At 52.6% G+C, this 18,537-nt stretch overlaps 1 protein-coding gene across 2 annotated transcripts in view; it reads right to left on the reverse strand.

Annotated features, from left to right (window-relative positions):
* LOC123771977 (zinc finger protein 436) overlaps positions 1-18,537 on the reverse strand; it is a 64,354-nt gene that overhangs the window by 16,088 nt on the left and 29,729 nt on the right. For both annotated transcript variants that reach the window (XM_069337891.1, XM_045764836.2), the window contains exon 2: positions 7,906-7,965. The gene's annotated coding sequence lies outside the window, so the exon portion shown is untranslated. The remainder of the gene's footprint in view (positions 1-7,905; positions 7,966-18,537) is intronic.

An 18,537-nucleotide genomic window follows, 5' to 3' on the forward strand; every position in this document is an offset into this window, starting at 1 on the left:
TGTCAACAAGATTCGCTTGGTGTTCAGCAGGTAGGCTGCTCCATGTTTCTTAAATTAAAAAAAAATAAAAAATAAAAAACCAGCGTTGAATGTAATGAAACGCCATTTTCTGGGTGAGTCCCGGAGGCTTCCCGGAGCTTTCCCAGGCTGATATGCTAATGTCAGACTTTGGCATCAGTCATGTGTATGGAGTTCTTAGGCCTATCGGGGACCATGGTCAGAACCGGGCCCCCTCAGAAAGGCAAGGGGAGCAATAGCCTATAGAAACCCCCGTGTGGTTGGAAGCATTCTATGTCTGCCATCGACCGGAACAGGCACCCAGAAAGGTAAGCGCCTCAAAACAAACCCCTATTCTGGTTAAAATTGCTACCAAAAGCCAAACTAGTGGATAGAACTCCCCAACAGAAAAACAAACAAACTAGTGTGACGTCACACGTCGTCGCGCCGCTGTCTGCGCAGCTCCCCCCTCCCCAGGAGGGGGAAGGGGGAGCCCCAGACCCTCCACGCTGGCTACCCACACCTCAGTTCTTGAGGCTGGATATCAAAAAAGCGAAAAAAACGCCGACCGGAGGGAGGGAGGGATGCCGGGGAGCCTCCGGGACTCACCCAGAAAATGGTGTTTCATTACATTCAACGCTGGTTTTCTGGGGGGAGCCCCGTCGGCTCCCCGGAGCTAACTACCCACAGACTAAAAAAAAGAGGGACTTACCCAGGAGGCAGTCGTCGCTCACTCCTCAACTCGAAGCCGAGACAATTGGCTGCAACTGCCGACCCAAAGCAACACACTGCCCGACGGGGCCCAGGGACATTCACAAGGTAACGAGCAGCCAGGACCCTGTTCGACCGCCAAAATCCCCGCACCCGAATATCAGACCAAGACATATTCCCCAAAACAGCAGCAAGAGCCGCGAACTTACGAACGTCATGGGCACGGGGATAGACCACAAGCTGGCTGGACTTAATAACCCTGCGGACGACCTGGGAGACCCGAACCCGCGAACAGGGATGAAGGGAAACCAGATCAACCCAAAGCGCGTCCCCGGACATAAAAGCCATGGCGCACAAATAACGGCGAAGCGCCGCAACCGGACACAAAACATGATGCACTCTCGGCCTGACCAACCAAGCATCAACCCCCCACGGACCCCTCCGGAACGCAGCAGTCTCGTTCTTCACCAGAAGAGACGGAGACGGCTGCAAGCGAACAAAACAATCTCCACGACAAAAGAGCAGAAACCCCTGTGCCGGAGGAGAGCATGAAGCTCCCCTACCCGGCCCCCAGAGGCCAATGCCAACAAGAAAAAGAGCCTTGGAAAAACAATCCCGGACCGAAGGGCCACAACGAAATGAGGAGACGAAAGAAAAGCAAGCACTTGGTCCAAAGACCAGGGCGGCTCAGGCGGCGCATGAGCAGGCCGGAGGTGAAACAATGCACGAGACAGCTTGCGAAACGGTGCAGACATAACATTGATACCGAAGGCAAGCTGAAGCGGCTCCGCCAGCGCCGCAAGATACGAGGCGACAGTGTTAGGCATAAGATGACAGTCCTGAAACAACCAAGAGAGGAAGGACAAGACCACCCGAACAGACAAGGAACTAACACGACGAAGACGCAAAAAGAAACAGAAGGACCGCCAAGAAACTTCATACTGCCGCCGAAAAGAAGCCCTCAGGTGGGATCACCATAGAGATGATGATAAACTCAAGTCAAAAAACCCATATGCGAAGACTTGAGGAGATCGAATCAGCCACGTGACATACCGGCCCGATCTGCTGAAAGAGGCGGAGCCGCGGGAAAACCCTCGGGTTCGGACACTGAGCAAGCAGCGCCTGAAACCAGGGCTGGGCCGGCCCCAAGGGGCCAGAAGGACAACTCTCCCCTGGTAAGTCTCTAAGCGAGTCAGGACCTGGAGCAACAGCCGAACTAGGGGAAAGAGGTACAGGTCGACCAGTTTGACCCAGAAAGAGGCCCACCTCGACCAGTTTAGCCGAAAGGCATCGACCCCAACGGCCTCGCGATCGGGAAAGGGCACCGCATACACTGGAAGATGCCGCGACCACACCGACGCGAAGAGGTCCACCTCGGGGCGCCTGAACGTCTGGCAAAGCCAATGGAAGGACGATGTCGACCGTCCACTCTGTGGAGAGAAGAACGAAGCGAGACAGGGCGTCGGCCAAGACGTCGGACACTCCCTGTACGTGAACCGCCAGGAGAGCCAAACCCTGAGAACTCAGCAGACGAGTCACCCGAAGCGATCAACCCCAAAGAGACAAGGACCGCATCGAACCCCCATGCTTCAGGCAATGAACCACCGGGGAGCAGTCTGAATGGAGCCGAATCGTCGATCCCCGGGCCACCCGAATCCTCCCAAGAGCAAACCACACTGCCGCGAACTCCCGCACCGTACTGTGAGCTCGACGGAAGGACGGATCCCAACGCCCCTGGCTGGCCTGGTGAGCACTGGTCACAAAGCCCCAGCCGAGAGACGACGCATCCGTGTACACATCGAGTGAGGGCTCGGGTAGGCACCAAGGCACTGAACCCCGAAAATCCCGAAGAGAAAGCCGGTGACGCAGGAACCGATGCAAGGCCCCCGGGGGTCGAACCCTGTGATCGCGAGAGAGGCGGAAGGGGTGACCCCGAAGGAACCAGAACAGCCGACGAAGCCAAACCCGACCCGGTGGGTAGACAACCATCGCAAAATTCAGGCTCCCGCACAGCCCCTCGAGCAACCGCCGGGTGACCCGAGGGGCCCACCAGAAACAGACGAAGGCGGGACCGCAGCCGCAGGAGAGACTCCGGAGGGAGAGACAAGGAGGCGGTCCGAGAGCCCCAAACGAGACCCAGCCAAGTCCGAACCTGAGAGGAGACCAGATGGGACTTCCACCAGTTCACCAAGAACCCGAACCCGGCAAGCTGAGAAAGAACCAAATCCCTGGCTATCAAGCAAGCTGACCGGCTGGGAGCCCAAACCAGCCAGTCGTCGAGGTAGGTCAACACCCGAACACCTAGGAGACGCAAACGGGCCACCACAACCCGTGTACGGCGCGTGAACACGCGAGGTGCCAGGTTCAACCCGAACGGGAGACAACGAAAGTGGTAACTCAGACGCCCCACAACAAAACCGCGCCAGTCCCTGAACCGTGGATGAATCGGGACATGCCAATAAGCGTCCCGGAGGTCCAGGGACACCATCCAAGCGCCCGGCTCCAAAAAGTCGAACCTGAGACAGCGTAGTCATCCGAAAGGAGGGGCAATGAACCCAGGGGTTCAGACGGGACAAGTCCACAATGAACCGCAGGTTCGCGCAGTCCCGTTTCGGAACCGGAAACAGACAGGAAACCCATCTGAGGGACGACGCCCAAGCGTACCCACTCCAAGACGACTCGACAGAGCGCAGGGGAAGAAACCTGCCCTGCCCACCCCGACCCCCCCCCCCCCCAAGGGGGGAGGGGCCACCCAACGCCACCGCAGGCCGATAGACACGACCCGAAAGGCCCACGAATCGTGGGACCAGGTGTGGGCGAACAGTGCAAGCCGCCCCCCCATCGCTCCATCAATGGGGCAAACCACGAAAGGGCCGGCGACTCTTACGAGACCCAGAACCCCATACAGAGCGAACACTGCGCCGACCAGACGAGGGAGGGTCCGGAGTAGGAGCCGAACCCGAACCTGACACCAGTGGCTTACCACGACGAGAGGAACCCCGAGCCCTGGCACGACCCTTCCGGGAAGACCCACCCCGGGACCCCCGGAAAACCAACAAGTCCGACATCGGACGACAAGCCGACAACGCAGCCTGAATAAACTGCGCCACGGCTGACTCATCAAACAGAAGAGGACAAAAAGGCGAAGAATGCCTAAGAGCCAGAGCCCAAGCAGATTCCACAGAGGAACCCAGCATCGTCTGCCGACACGCGAGAAGGGAAGCATAAAACAGGGAAACCACATCCCGCAAAATCGGTGTGAACAGCTTCAACAAGGCAGCCGACGAATGCGCTGCCGAGGACAAGGTGCTGGACCCCGGGATGGATCCAAGCGACCTCACATCCTCCACGAGCCAATCCGAGGACAGCTCCAGGAGGGAAATGAACCGCAAGGCCGAAGCCAAAAGGCCCCGGGTGCGCAAGTCATCCGCAATGAGCGCCGCCGAAAGGGTGGGAACCTGCACATGGAGCTGAATAAGGCCCACATCGCGGGGAATGGCAGGGGCAAACAAGCACTCATTCAGGTACTCAAGATCGCCCCCCAGGAAAACCTGAAGCACCATGGAAGCTTCCCGCCACTCCAGCGTGCGGGAATGACAGAAGGAATGCCAGGAATCCAGAACAAACAAGGGGCAGTCCGCTAGCCAGGAAGACTCCGGAACCTCGTAACGGAGCCAGAAAGGGAACGAAGTCCCAAACCCGAACTCGGACGGATCCATTTCTGAGGCATAATCCGGGTCACGCAGGAGGTAAGCTGCAAAGGCCGCCCGCACCACACCAGGTTGGATGCAATAAGCCGAAAACCTCCGGAAAGACGGAACCGACGTACCCGGGGGAACACAGAACCGAACCCGGGGAGGGGCCGACACCAAATCCAACTCGTACGCAGAGGGGGGGAAAAGAAAACCCCACTCCTTGTAACAATAAGCCCCGCTCAGAGGGAAGAAAAACCCAGACGGGGTCCAGTAGGGCCCAAGGCCCCCAAGTCAGCCCCTTCCCAGCCTCGAGGTCCTTCACCACAGGACCCGGGGCCGAGTCCTCTCCCCAAGCCCCGACCCCACAAGACAAGGACGGAGCAGCCGTAGTAGCTGGAGGAAGGGGGGCCCACTGGTCAGACCCAAAAGCTTTGGCCGGGAGACAAGACTCGAATGCCTCTGCCGTCCCCCCGGAAGGGGCACCCCCCGAAGCTGCCCGAGTCTCGAGATCAAGTAATCCCTGCTCTGACCCCGAAACCCTCAGACGCTTTGGGGCCGGAAGCAGGGAGGGGGGGGGGGACCAGAACGAACAGAAGGGGAAGGACGAGGAGGTGAGGACTGAACCAGGATCGAAGCAACCCCCACCTCCAAGTCCGGGTCTCGAAAAGCAAAGCGGGGCAGCCCCGGGGCATCCGGGTGAGCAACCAACCGAGCGCGTTGCAACAGACGAAACCTAGACTGCAATGCACGCGCTGCCTGTACCTGAATAGAATCATCAGAGGATTGGGTAAATTGAGTCACAAGCAAGCAGCAACACTCACAGGACTCAGGGTCGAAAGTATCACCGACCCAGCAGGCAGCGTGGCAGAGGCAAAAACAATGAGGGTCACCCTGAGATAAGGGGACCGAGCAACCTCTCAAACTCGCACACAGCGAGCGGGGACTCCAGGGTCACATCCATCGGACCCACGCGCCCCCTAGGGGATTCCCAGGGTCCTGAGCGTTTACTTTAAGAGGACTCGTGCTCAGGTAGTCCCAGGCAGGGCGCTGCTAACCGGCACCCAAAACTACCAAGCGAACTTCTATAGCTGTACCCCAGGGACGTGTACACTCACGGGGACCTAGCAGGGGGCGCCACGAGGAGAACCATGGAAGGCCAAAAACTTGTGGAACAAGAGGGCAGAACCCCCTACCAGGCATAAACAAAAAGAAAAACAAAACCCCGCAAGAGGACAGCGAACCCCAAGGAACAGAGCCGGCCGCTATGTCAGAATACAAGCTGTGCAGCACCCTGCGCCCCTACCAGTGCAAACTGCCTCTTACCTGCCGGTAACAAGGAAGAACAGAACACCCAAGAGCACAACATGCGGCTGAAAAAAACAAAAAAGTAAAACGGACCAGCAGAGGCAGACCCCGAGGAGCCTGTAGAAGGAGGCCCCAAGCCCCAAGGGCAGTACTTACAGGGCTCCTAGGGAAGGAAGCCCTAGGCGCATGCAGCCCGAGTACTGAAGATAACTCCTGGCTCTCGCACCCACAAAAACCAACACCACACGCAAAGCACAGTGCAGTAGCGACACTGGAGCCAGAGCACACGACCTTCGCCTATAGCATCAGCCTCAAGAACTGAGGTGTGGGTAGCCAGCGTGGAGGGTCTGGGGCTCCCCCTTCCCCCTCCTGGGGAGGGGGGAGCTGCGCAGACAGCGGCGCGACGACGTGTGACGTCACAATAGTTTGCTTGTTTTTCTGTTGGGGAGTTCTATCCACTAGTTCTGCTTTTGGTAGCAATTTTAACCAGAATAGGGGTTTGTTTTGAGGCGCTTACCTTTCTGGGTGCCTGTTCCGGTCGATGGCAGACATAGAATGCTTCCAACCACACGGGGGTTTCTATAGGCCATTGCTCCCCTTGCCTCTTTGAGGGGGCCCAGTTCTGGTCGTGGTCCCCGGTAGGCCTAAGAACTCCATACACATGACTGATGCCAAAGTCTGACTGACATTAGCATATCAGCCTGGGAAAGCTCCCCAGAAAAACAGTTGAAACAATTTGAAAAACGGACAAATGCCATAAAGGTTCGTTCAGTGTCGATCAAAGAAACTGAGTAATTCGTTACAGAGGATCTTCCAGATCGAAAACCAAATTGAATGTCTGAAATCATTTTTTTTCCTCAGGTGTTCTACCCAATTATTTTTTATTATTTTTCCAATATTTTGACTATTACACTTGTCAATGATACAGGTCTATAACTGAGGGGGTCTTCCCTGCTGCCACTTTTATAGATCGGAACTATGCTAGCCTTTTTCCACACATCTGCTACAAGTCCTGTACACAGGGATGCCTGAAAAATCAGTTGAAGAGGAATGTTGAGCTCAGGTGCACATTCTCTCAGAATCCACTTCATTTTTTGCACTTCGTCTTGAGATACCTCTATGTATTCTGTGGTGTGCACTGGAAATGGTATTGGGTCCAGCTCTCTGAAATCCTCATTTTGTACAAATACACTTTGGAGCTATCCATTTCAGTGTTTCATGCATTTATTTTTAATTCTCAGTGAACCTCTTCCCCATTCTCAATCTATGGATTTTATCCTTTAACTGCAGCTTGCCCTTAATAAGTTTATAAAAAAAAGGCCTGAATCTGTTTTAAATTTGTTCACTACCCCTTTCTCAAAGTTCCTGTCTGCCTCTCTCCTCACTACGGTGTATTTTTTTTTTTTTTGCTTACTTGTAATACTGGTATGTTCGAGGGTTAGGCTTCAGTGCTGGTAGGATTCAGGGTTAGTGGTCAGGATGTTGTGCTTGTAGAATGTAGAGGTCAGGACATTGTGCTTGTAGAATGTAGTGGGCAGGATGTTGTGCTTGAAGAATGTAGTGGTCAGGATGTTGTGCTTGAAGAATGGAGTGGTCAGGATGTTGTGCTTGTAGAATGTAGTGGGCAGGATGTTGTGCTTGAAGAATGTAGTGGTCAGGATGTTGTGCTTGAAGAATGGAGTGGTCAGGATGTTGTGCTTGTAGAATGGAGTGGTCAGGATGTTGTGCTTGTAGAATGGAGTGGTCAGGATGTTGTGCTTGTAGAATGTAGTGGTCAGGATGTTGTGCTTGAAGAATGGAGTGGTCAGGATGTTGTGCTTGAAGAATGGAGTGGTCAGGATGTTGTGCTTGTAGAATGGAGTGGTCAGGATGTTGTGCTTGTAGAATGGAGTGGTCAGGATGTTGTGCTTGTAGAATGTAGTGGTCAGGATGTTGTGCTTGAAGAATGGAGTGGTCAGGATGTTGTGCTTGAAGAATGGAGTGGTCAGGATGTTGTGCTTGAAGAATGGAGTGGTCAGGATGTTGTGCTTGTAGAATGGAGTGGTCAGGATGCTGTGCTTGTAGAATGTAGTGGTCAGAAGTCTGTGTGTATAATGAAGAGGTGATGATGTGGTATATGTAGTATTTTTGACACAGCAAGCTTTACGATACTTTTGTGCTGACTTTAGATAGTATAAACAGTGTTTCTGGCACTTACATAAGCTTTGTTGCAACACGTAACGATGCCTTTAAATTATTCCTCCGGTGTAAAGATGACCTGCAAAAGGAGAGAAAGATTAACAAATTTTTATTGAAACATTAATATTAATTAAAATTAACAAAAAGTTTAACAACACATAAAACTGGTTAGTTTTTTAAATCTGTGATAGTCACATTCCTAAAAGTACACTTTGAACTTTTTGTAAAATACATCTAATACAGTGGAACCTCGAGTGACGAGTGCCTCAATCTACAAGCATTTCGAATACAAGCACGCCACTCGGCAAAAATTTGTCTTGATATTTGTCTTAATACGAGACAAATTGTCTCGTATATCAAGAAATTGTCTTGATATTCGCTTGATTAACAAGAAAAGCACATTGTACAAATCTAGCGTTCCGCTGGTTCTCGCAAATTCTCGGACACCCCCAAAGACGCAAATAACTTTTTTTTTTTAATTTATTTATTTATTTATTTATATACAAGAAGGTACAGTACATTGGGTTTGTGAGAACACATAGCATGGTATTTACAATCTTGTAAAGCCACTAGTACACGTATCGTTTCGGGTAGGTCCTTAATCTAACAGATAATTTTAAGTAGGTAAATTCTAGCAGAATTAATAAAATAACAGATACATTGCAAGAAAAAAATGAGATGAGAGAGAATAGTAAGTATATTAAAGCCCATTGGTATATTAAAGCTCTGGTTGATACATTGACAACTTGAATGGCAATTTAAACATGATTAACAGACACCGTACAGGAGATTGATAACACATATAAGAAGATAGCAATGATCACAATTGCTATCTTCATAACGAACACAATATGGAGACGAAGACCCAAACCTGAAGGAAGACGGATCCATTTTAGATGCGTAATCCGGGTCATGCAGGAGGTAAGCCGCAATGGCCGCCCACACCTTAGTCGATGAGACACTCGAAGCCGAAAACCTCAGGAAAGACGGAACCAAAGGATCCACAGGGACACGGAACCAAACCCAAATCCAACTGGTATGCAGAGGGGGGTGGGGGGGTGGTGAGGAAAACTCCACTCCTTGTAACAGTGCGCCCCGATCTGAGGGTTGAAAAACCTAGGCGGGGTCCAACGGGGCCCAAGGCCCCCAAGGCCCCCAAGTCGGCTTCTCCCTAACCCCGGGAACCTCCACATCAGGCCCCGGAGGGTGAGTCATCCTCCAAAGCCCCGGCCTCACAAGAAAAAGCGGGAGCGGCCGATAAAGCAGGAAGAGAGGGTGCCTACTAGTCAGACCCCAGAGCAACGCCAGGAGGAATGGACTCAAATGCCTCCATCACCACAATGGAAGGGGCTGACCAATGGGCAATCCCCAAAACTGCCTGAGTCTCAGAAACCTCTAAACCCTGCCCCAACCCCGAAGCCCTCAGACGCTAAGGAGCTGGAGGGGGCAGAATGAACCACAGCAAGAAAAAGCGGGAGTGGCCGACAAAGCAGGAAGAGAGGGGGCCCACTAGTCAGACCCCAGAGCGACGCCAGGAGGAATGGACTCAAATGCCTCCATCGCCACAATGGAAGGGGCTGACCAATGGGCAATCCCCAAAGCTGCCCGAGTCTCAGAAACCTCTAAACCCTGCCCCGACCCCGAAGCCCTCAGACGCTTAGGAGCCGGAGGGGGCAGAATGAACTACAGCAGGGGAAGAACGTGGGGGGTGTGGACTGAACCAAGGCCGAAGCGACCAACACCCCCAAGTCCGGGTCCCTATAAGCAAAGCGGGGCAGAGTCAGGGCTTCTGGGGAAGCAACCAACCTAGAATGTTGCAGAAACCTATATCGAGCATGGAATGCCTGAGCCGCCTGCACCTGAAAACATCATCAGAAGACTGGGTCAATTGAGTCACAAACAAGCAACAATGCTCACAGGATTCAGGGTCGAAGGCGTCACTGACCCAACAGACAGCATGATGGAGGCAAAAACAACGAGCGTCGCCCTGAGATAAGGGGACAGAGCAACTCTCAAACTCGCACAAGGCGAGTAGGGACCAAGGGGTCGCATCCACTGGACCCTGTGTGCCCCCGCGGGCATTCCCAGGGCCCCAAGACTGGTAATGCTAGGGTAACCCCAGGCAGGGTACTGCTAACTGGTGCCCAATTCTACCAAACAAACTGCTAAAGCTTAACCCCTGGGACGTGTCCACTCATGGGGGCGAAGCAGGGAGTACCACCAAAAACCAAAAGCAAACCCTAATATAACTGGGGGATGGGACAAAGGCAGCCCCCCCCCCCAACCCCCACCAAGAAAAACAAAAAGAAAAGAAAATCGTGCAAGAGGACAACGTACCCAGGAGGAACAGAACCGGCCCCTGTTATAGGTGAAAACTAGCTGGGCAGTACCCTGTACCCTTACCAGCACAAAAGCTACCACTTACCCCAAGGTAAACAAGGAGGAAAACCCCCAACATGCTCGGGGCAGTCAGTCACTGAGCAGCAAAAGACCAATAGAGGTAGACCCAAGGTGACTTGTGGAAGATCACCCCAAGCCCCAAGGGCGATACTCACAGGGCACTCAGGGAAGGGAACCCTAGGCACATGCAGCCTGAGTACCTGTGAATATTACTCCCAGCTCATACACCACTGAAGGATCAGTACTGGACCCAAGGCACAGCACAACACAGAGGGAGTCGGGAGCTGGAGCCACACGACCATGCACAATCACATCAGCTGAAGAACTGGGGATGTGGATCGCCGGTGCGGGTGTCTGGGGGTCCCCCTTTTCCCTGCCAGGGAGGGGGGATGGGGGGAAGCTACGCAGACATGTGGCGCGGCTAGTGTGACGTCATGCTCGTTTGCTCATTTTCATTTGGAAAGTTCTGTCCACTCTTTGTCTATTTTTGTTATTTTAACCAAAATAGGGGTTGGTTTGTTTGTTTTAGGGCACTTTCCTTTCTGGGTGCCTGGCCCGTTCGATGGCATACATCTTGAGGTTATCTTGAGATGATTTCGGGGCTTTAGTGTCCCAGCGGCCCGGTCCTCGACCAGGCCTCCACCCCCAGGAAGCAGCCCGTGACAGCTGACTAACTCCCAGGTACCTATTTACTGCTAGGTAACAGGGGCATTCAGGGTGAAAGAAACTTTGCCCATTTGTTTCTGCCTCGTGCGGGAATCGAACCCGCGCCACAGAATTACGAGTCCTGCGCGCTATCCACCAGGCTACGAGGCCCCTTACATAGAATGCTCCAAATCACATGTGCATTTCTATAGGCCATTGCCTCTCGTGCCTCTCTGAGGGAGCTAGGTTCTGGCTTGTGATCCCTGATAGGCCTAGAACTCCATTCACACAGATGCAAAAGTCTAATGATATACATATCAGCCTGGATAGCTCCAGGGAGCCGAAGGAGCTACCCCCCCCCCCCTAAAAACCAGCGTTGAATGTAATGAAACGCCATTTTCTAGGCGAGACCCGGAGGCTCCCCGGAGCTTTACCAGGCTGGTATGCTAATGTCAGACTTTGGCATCAGTCATGTGTATGGAGTTCTAGGGGCCTACCGAGGACCACGGCCAGAACCTGGCCCCCTCAGAGAGGCAAGGGGAGCAATGGCCTATAGAAACCCCCGTGTGGTTGAAAGCATTCTATGTCTGCCATCGACCGGGTCAAGCATCCAGAAAGGTAAGCATTCCAAAACATACCCCTATTCTGGTGAAAATTGCTACCTAAAGCCGAACTCGTGGATAGAACTCCACAACAGAAAACAAGCAAACTAGTATGACGTCACACGTCACCACGCCGCTGTCTGCGCAGCTCCCCCCTCCCCGGAAGGGGGAGCCCTAGACCTCCCACGCCGGCTATCCACCCATCAGTTCTGAGGCTGGATGTCAAAACACATGAAAACCGCCGACCAGAGGGAGGGAGGGTTGCCGGGGAGCCTCCGGGTCTCACCCAGAAAATGGAGTTTCATTACATTCAACGCTGGTTTTCTGGGGGGAGCCCCGTCGGTTCCCCGTAGCTAACTACCCTCAGAGGAAGGTCAAAGGGACGGAACCAGGAGGCGGACACCACGCACCCCCCCGGAAGCGAGACAACTGGCAGCAAACGCCAACCCAAGGCACCACAGCCACGAAAAGTCCCGGGAACAACATGAGAACAACAAGCAGCAAGGCCCCCATACGAACACCAAAGATCCATGCCCGAATGACCGCAAGGACACGTCGCTCAGACGGCAGCGAGAGCAGCGAAGCCACGAACGCCATGGGCATGAGGGAAGAACACAGGCAGCTTAGCCGCAAGAACACGGCTGACAACCCAGGACACCATCACCCGCGAACCGGGAAGAACAGAACCGGATCAACGCAAAACGCGCCCCGGACACAGATGCCGTGGCACACAAACAACAGAGGAGGGCTGCCACTGAACACAAAACACGACACACCCCCGGCCCGACCAACCAAACACCAACAAACCATGGACTCCTCCAGAATGCAGCAGCCCCACCCCGCGCCAGAAAAGATGGAGACTGCTGCCACCAAACAACCAAAACGCTAAAACCGAAGGAGCAAGAAAACTCAGCGACCCGACCCCCAGAGGCAAATGCCAAAAGGAAAAAAGAGCCGACGAAAAAACAAACCGGAACCGAAGGAGCACTACCAACCGAGGAGAAGACAGAGCACGCTGACCAGAGACCAGGACGGTGCAAGCGGCGAACAAGCAGGCCGGAGGCGAAACGACGCACGAGACAGCTTACTAACGGTGCAGAAGCCACTCCAAGACCGAAAGCAAGCCGAAGCGGCTCCGCCAGCGCCGCACGAAAAGAGGCGACAGTATGTGGCAAGACGACGGACGGCCCCCAACCCCCACCAGAAAACCAAGCCGACGCTAACAAGAGTAGCCACCTAAGAAGGGACAGGAAAAGAAAGGACAGCCAAAATACCCCATACTGCCGCCAAGAGAAGTACGCAGGTGAGACACCTACCATGAAGGCACCCGACCACCAACCGGAGGCGAGACCACAAGGCAGAACGTAAGCAGCCCCAACAAGGTCGCTCCGAGCCCAGGAAAAGGCAGAGCCGCAGGAAGATCTCGGGCGCGACCACCAAAACCCAGGCGACACAAAGAGATGGAACGTCTGCCGAACAGAAAAACTCCCCAAAGCAAGCAAGCCCGCCAGGAGTTCAGAAACGACGGGTTCGACGCGAGACATCGCAAGACCCCCGAAAAAACAACCGGCTGGGCAAGCTAGGAAACCAAAGGCGGAAGGGTTGCCGCCAGAAACAGTACCTGAACCAAGGGGTACGAGCAACTGCAACAGACCAAGACAAAGAAGCACACCACAGGACACAGGCTGAAAAAACGCCCAAGAAGCCAAGGAACACACGCAGAACACCCCTGCGGCGGAGGAGGAAACAAGGGAACGCACAAGGAAATGAAGCGGAGGAAACCGACCACCCGCCCCCCCCCCCCCCCCAACATAGCAGCAAGTGCAGGCAAAACCGACCAAAGGAGATGCCAGGAAAACGACTGGGGAGAGGCAGGATGACAGAGCTGAAGCACAAAAACCCCAGGAAAACAACCAGGGGTGGACAATCAAGCAGGGACAGAAAAACCCCACGCACATGAGAGGGCCAAGCCAGGGACCCGAAGACCACGAAAAACAACAAGCAAACCTCCATATGCAAACCCTAGGCACAAAACAGCAGCAAAGTGCCACACCACAACCGGACACAGGAACAAGGACACGCCACTGCGAAACACGGTACCAATGCACACGAGCAGCAGCAGCAGCAACAGGCACCACCGCAACATGCAACATGTAAAGAGCAACTCGCTTCTGCAAAGGCAGAGAACGGAGCAGGCAGACCCCAGACAGGGCTAACGGAGACACGACTGAACCCAGCAGGCCCTGAAACCTGCACACCAGGCAACCGACGGCGGAGAACCCCACTCGATACCTGCTGAATGGGGTACTGGGAGCTCATTTACACCCCAAGCCCGGACCGAGGCTAGGCTAGACCGGCCAGAGGGTGGCCCACCAGGCAGCTGCTTGGAGCGGCCCGCTGGCCCACATACCCCCCACAACCAGGATGGGCCAGAACTCCTATTCGAAAACAGGCTAGTGTGCCCTGCAAGTCCACGGATGTACCGGCAATATGGCGTATGCTCGCAAGTAGGTCGTGTAACAACTGCAGACCTCTGATGGTTATACAGTGTTCCCCGATTGTGCCTATAGCACCACTGCATTCCACTGGTACTATCCCGCAAGTTCTTCCAGATAGGCGGGACCCAAGAGCCAGAGCTCAAACCCTGCAAGCACAACCAGGAGAGCCCTACCAGGTGAGCACATAACTAGCACCACAACCCACACACCTCATAACACGAAAAAAGGTGGGTCCCTTGAATGACTCTAGCATGGGTTGGACATGCACACGAGTGGAACTGGAAGGGTTGAAAAAGGGACAGTCACTGGTGTGTGAACGGTCTCAGTCGTACAAAAATATACCTAAATAAAGACAGGTATATAAACATCTCCGCATCCAGTGCCCGGCCAAAAGACGCCAGACCGCAGAAACTCACCTGTCGAACGGAGGCACGAACGTGACACGACTCAAACGTGCCCAGAAGATCCTGGGAGTACCGCCAGGTGAAGACGTCAGAGCCGGGCGCGCAGGAGAGCAGGGTAGAGGCGAAGGAGGTGGCCCACACCCATGACACAGGGAAAACCTCGGCGTCCTCCCCACAGCTGGAAACCAGGACACCCCCGGAGCGAAGGGGCACATACCGCAGCAAGGGAGAAGAGTGAGAGGAGAAGCACTTGAGAAAAAAGGGCACAAAACACCAGCACCGAAACACACTGCCCAGACCAAAACAAACTCCACGGCGCATGACACGCTGGCCGAACCGCACAACCCTCTCTGTAGGAAGGAGGAAGGCACCAACCTGGACTACGGCACTAGAAAAGTAGCCAAAAGAGGAAGCAGGAACAACAAAACCGGCCAATGAAGCGAAGACAGAGCCCAAAAAGGTACCCAACCGGGCCACAAGTAGCCCAAGCGGCCCACAAGGAGCCCAACAGGGCCACAAGTATCCCAACCGGGCCACTGGCCACAAGCAGCCCACCAGGCTACAAGTAGCCCAAAACGACGACCCGGACGAGGAGCCGACAGACGTTCCAATAATGCGGGAAGTAGCGAAAACCTTCCCGAACCCTCGAGAACACAGAAGCCAACACTAGTCCCGAAGGCACACAAAGGCGCAGGCGCACCCGAGACCAGAAGTCACGTAGAACCCCAAGAACGGGGAAACATGACGAAGACACCATCCCAAAAAGGAGGGGGGGGGGGAGAAGCATCCACCCACAGGACGGAACCAACCGACTCAAAGGCCAAGGAACCGAGCCCGGGGAGGCGCCGACGCAACAACAGCCCAATAATTTTAGTATTATAACACAATACTAAAATGATCACTTAAAATTACTGTACAGTTCATTAGGCAAAGTTAGTTTTCACTGTCAGCTGCAGAAGCCTCACTGGTTGAAGGCATTTGGCTTGCCTGTGACGCCTCACTTGTAGAGGGCGCTGGGCATGCTTGTGACACCTCACTTGTTGAAGGCACTGGGATTGCCTGTGACGCCTCACTTGTTGAAGGCACTTAGGTTGTGTGTGCCGCCTCACTTGCTGAAGGCGCTTGGTTTGATTTTCGTACCATATAAGAATCAAGTGTTTACTAGTTGTGTTTACTAGTTGTGTTTTTGCGGGGGTTGAGCTTTGCTCTTTCGGCCCGCCTCTCAACTGTCAATCAACTGTTTACTAACTACTATTTTTTTTTTTTTCCCCACACCACACACACACACCCCAGGAAGCAGCCCGTGACAGCTGATTAACTCCCAGGTACCTATTTACTGCTAGGTAACAGGGGCACTTAGGGTGAAAGAAACTTTGCCCATTTGTTTTTGCCTCGTGCGGGAATCGAACCCGCGCCACAGAATTACGAGTCCTGCGCGCTATCCACCAGGCTACGAGGCCCCTAGAGGCCCCAAGTGTTGCTTGCCTTCTGTGTTCACTGGCCAGTTGTATGATCAGCTCTTTTGTTCGCCTAAGGTACGGATGCATGTTTCCAACCTCTGGATGAGCACAATTGGATGAAAAATTTATTAATCCGTCAACATAGGTCATGAGTACACTGCATTTTGTGGTCATTGGTGTTGGTTCTTCACTTCCTTCTTCATCCTCTTCGTCGACCTCACCAGTAATAGACTGGAGAATCTCGTCTTCACTCATCACACCATATCGTGGGTCATTGGCATCTTGTTCAAGCCAATCAACCACATCCTGTCTTTCTAAGTTTTCGCTGGCATTTCTAAACATTCCATGGATTTCAAATGTAAATCCTTCAAAATCCATTTCTGCATCCTCCTCATTTCTGACCATAGACGTGAGGAGTTTTTTCCAGGAATTTTTCAAAGTCGATTCCTTTAATTCACTCCACACCTTGGCCCAGTTATAGATGGCTTCCTTTATTGTATAGTTCTTCAAATTCTGAAGGTTTTTTTAGCCCTGTTATCCACACTGAGTTCCATATCTTCCGGAAGAGGCAAAACCACCAAAACTTCGTTTAGCATCTTTTTTGGTGTACAACCTCTTCGTGGCACAGATAACTCCCTGATCCATAGGCTGAATGAGAGAGGTTGTGTTAGGAGGAAGTGCCATACACATTGTCTTGCCATCTTGTGAGGTTAACGTGTCAATTTTGGGGGTGGGCAGGCGCATTATCAAGCAGCATCAAAGCCCGAACTTCGCTTGGGCTTATAGTACTTTGAGTTTCTGAATTTGATAGGCACGAACTTCCCTGCAGAACACGTCATGAAACCAGGAAAGAAAGATCTCCTGTGTAAACCATGCATTTTTTGAGTTATAATATTTGACTGGCAGTCTGTCCATGCAATGTTGCAAGGCTCTTGGTTTCTTAGATTTGCCAACAATTGCACACGTGATTCTGTCTGTGCCGTCGGCATTCGCACACATCATGGCCGTGAGCCTGTCCTTGTTGACCTTACGTCCTGGCACACAACCCTCACTCCTCATTGCTAGAGTTTTTTCTGGTAAACTCCTCCAATACAACCCAGTTTCATCTGAATTATAAATATGATACGAATATAAATTATTTGCCACAATGTATGCTCTTAATTTCTGTTTAAATGGTTCTACACTGCTTTCATCTGCACTCAATTTTTCACCGACAATTTTCCTCTTCACAATATTGTGCCTACCCTCGGGGCCTTGTAGCCTGGTGGATAGCGCGCAGGACTCGTAATTCTGTGGTGCGGGTTCGATTCCCGCACGAGGCAGAAACAAATGGGCAAAGTTTCTTTCACCCTGAATGCCCCTGTTACCTAGCAGTAAATAGGTACCTGGGAGTTAGTCAGCTGTCACGGGCTGCTTCCTGGGGGTGGAGGCCTGGTCGAGGACCGGGCCGCGGGGACACTAAAGCCCCGAAATCATCTCAAGATAACCTCAAGATATACCCTTGAACCTTGCAACCCACCCTTCACTCACTTCGAAATCCTTATTCCAAGGCTTGCAGCAAACCTGCTTGCAGCGTTTTGTATTTCTGGGCTGCGAACTGTCACACCAGCTGTGCGGTGCTGAGCAAACCACTTGTACACAGCCTCATCCAACTGTACATGCGTCGAAGTTTTTATAGTCATTCTACCACACCCTCTGCTAGCTAGTGCTTGCATCTTCACTTTCACAGGTTGAAATGAATTTCATAAGTTTCCCTTTTTGTTTCCTTATATCAGAAACAGTACTAGTGCCTATATTAAATTCCTTGGCAACACTTGAGGTCGACCGGCCATTTTCACAAAGTTGTATAACACGTAGCTTGTCCTTAAGTGTTAGGACAACCTTCTTCTTCTTAACACCTTCAAAACGATTCATGCTGCTACCAGACATAGTCTTGGCCAAAAATGTTCAAAGTTACTATGAAAATAAAAAAGTTATTTAAAAAAATATTTCACTAATGGAGCGGCACTGTGGTGTAAACACGAGGGTAGAGAGCACATGGCTTGACCAGGCCTGGACGGGTCCAGTAGGGGCAGGGAGGAGGCACGTTACGTAGGCCGCCAGCAGGAAAAAAAAATATTTTTGAAGGAAACTTCAGCCTGTGCAAATTGTTTTTAGGAAACTTGTATGGTATATTTTATTACATAATTACTAGTATTTCTTTTTATTTTGGCTATGATGAATTGTTAAAAAATCGATGGTAATTCCTGTACTGTAGTGTATAGGCCGCTCCCCATCCCCTCCCTTATCCCTCCAGGTGGTCCCTCCCAATGCTCCCCTCTCTCCCGACACCACCCACCCACCCCACCCCCTCCGACACCATACGCCTCGAGTTACGGGCAGATGGGATTACTACCGTATGGCGCGCCTCATGGGTTTCATATACGGACAAAGCCATGATTATCCGGCCGACTGTCCGGATAGTGTAACATCGGCAAAAAATTAACCGGCCCCGATATTTTATCCGACCAAACCAGCTTTTATCCGGTTCCTGTGGCCATTTTGGCCGGATATTGTGATAACTTTATCCGATCACGATTTTGGCCGTATAAGGGCGTTTTCCGGATATTCGAATCCCAGATAATCGCGGGATTACAGTATTA

This window comes from Procambarus clarkii, chromosome 38 (assembly GCF_040958095.1).
Source record: "Procambarus clarkii isolate CNS0578487 chromosome 38, FALCON_Pclarkii_2.0, whole genome shotgun sequence".
Classification (NCBI taxonomy): Eukaryota; Metazoa; Arthropoda; class Malacostraca; order Decapoda; family Cambaridae; genus Procambarus; species Procambarus clarkii.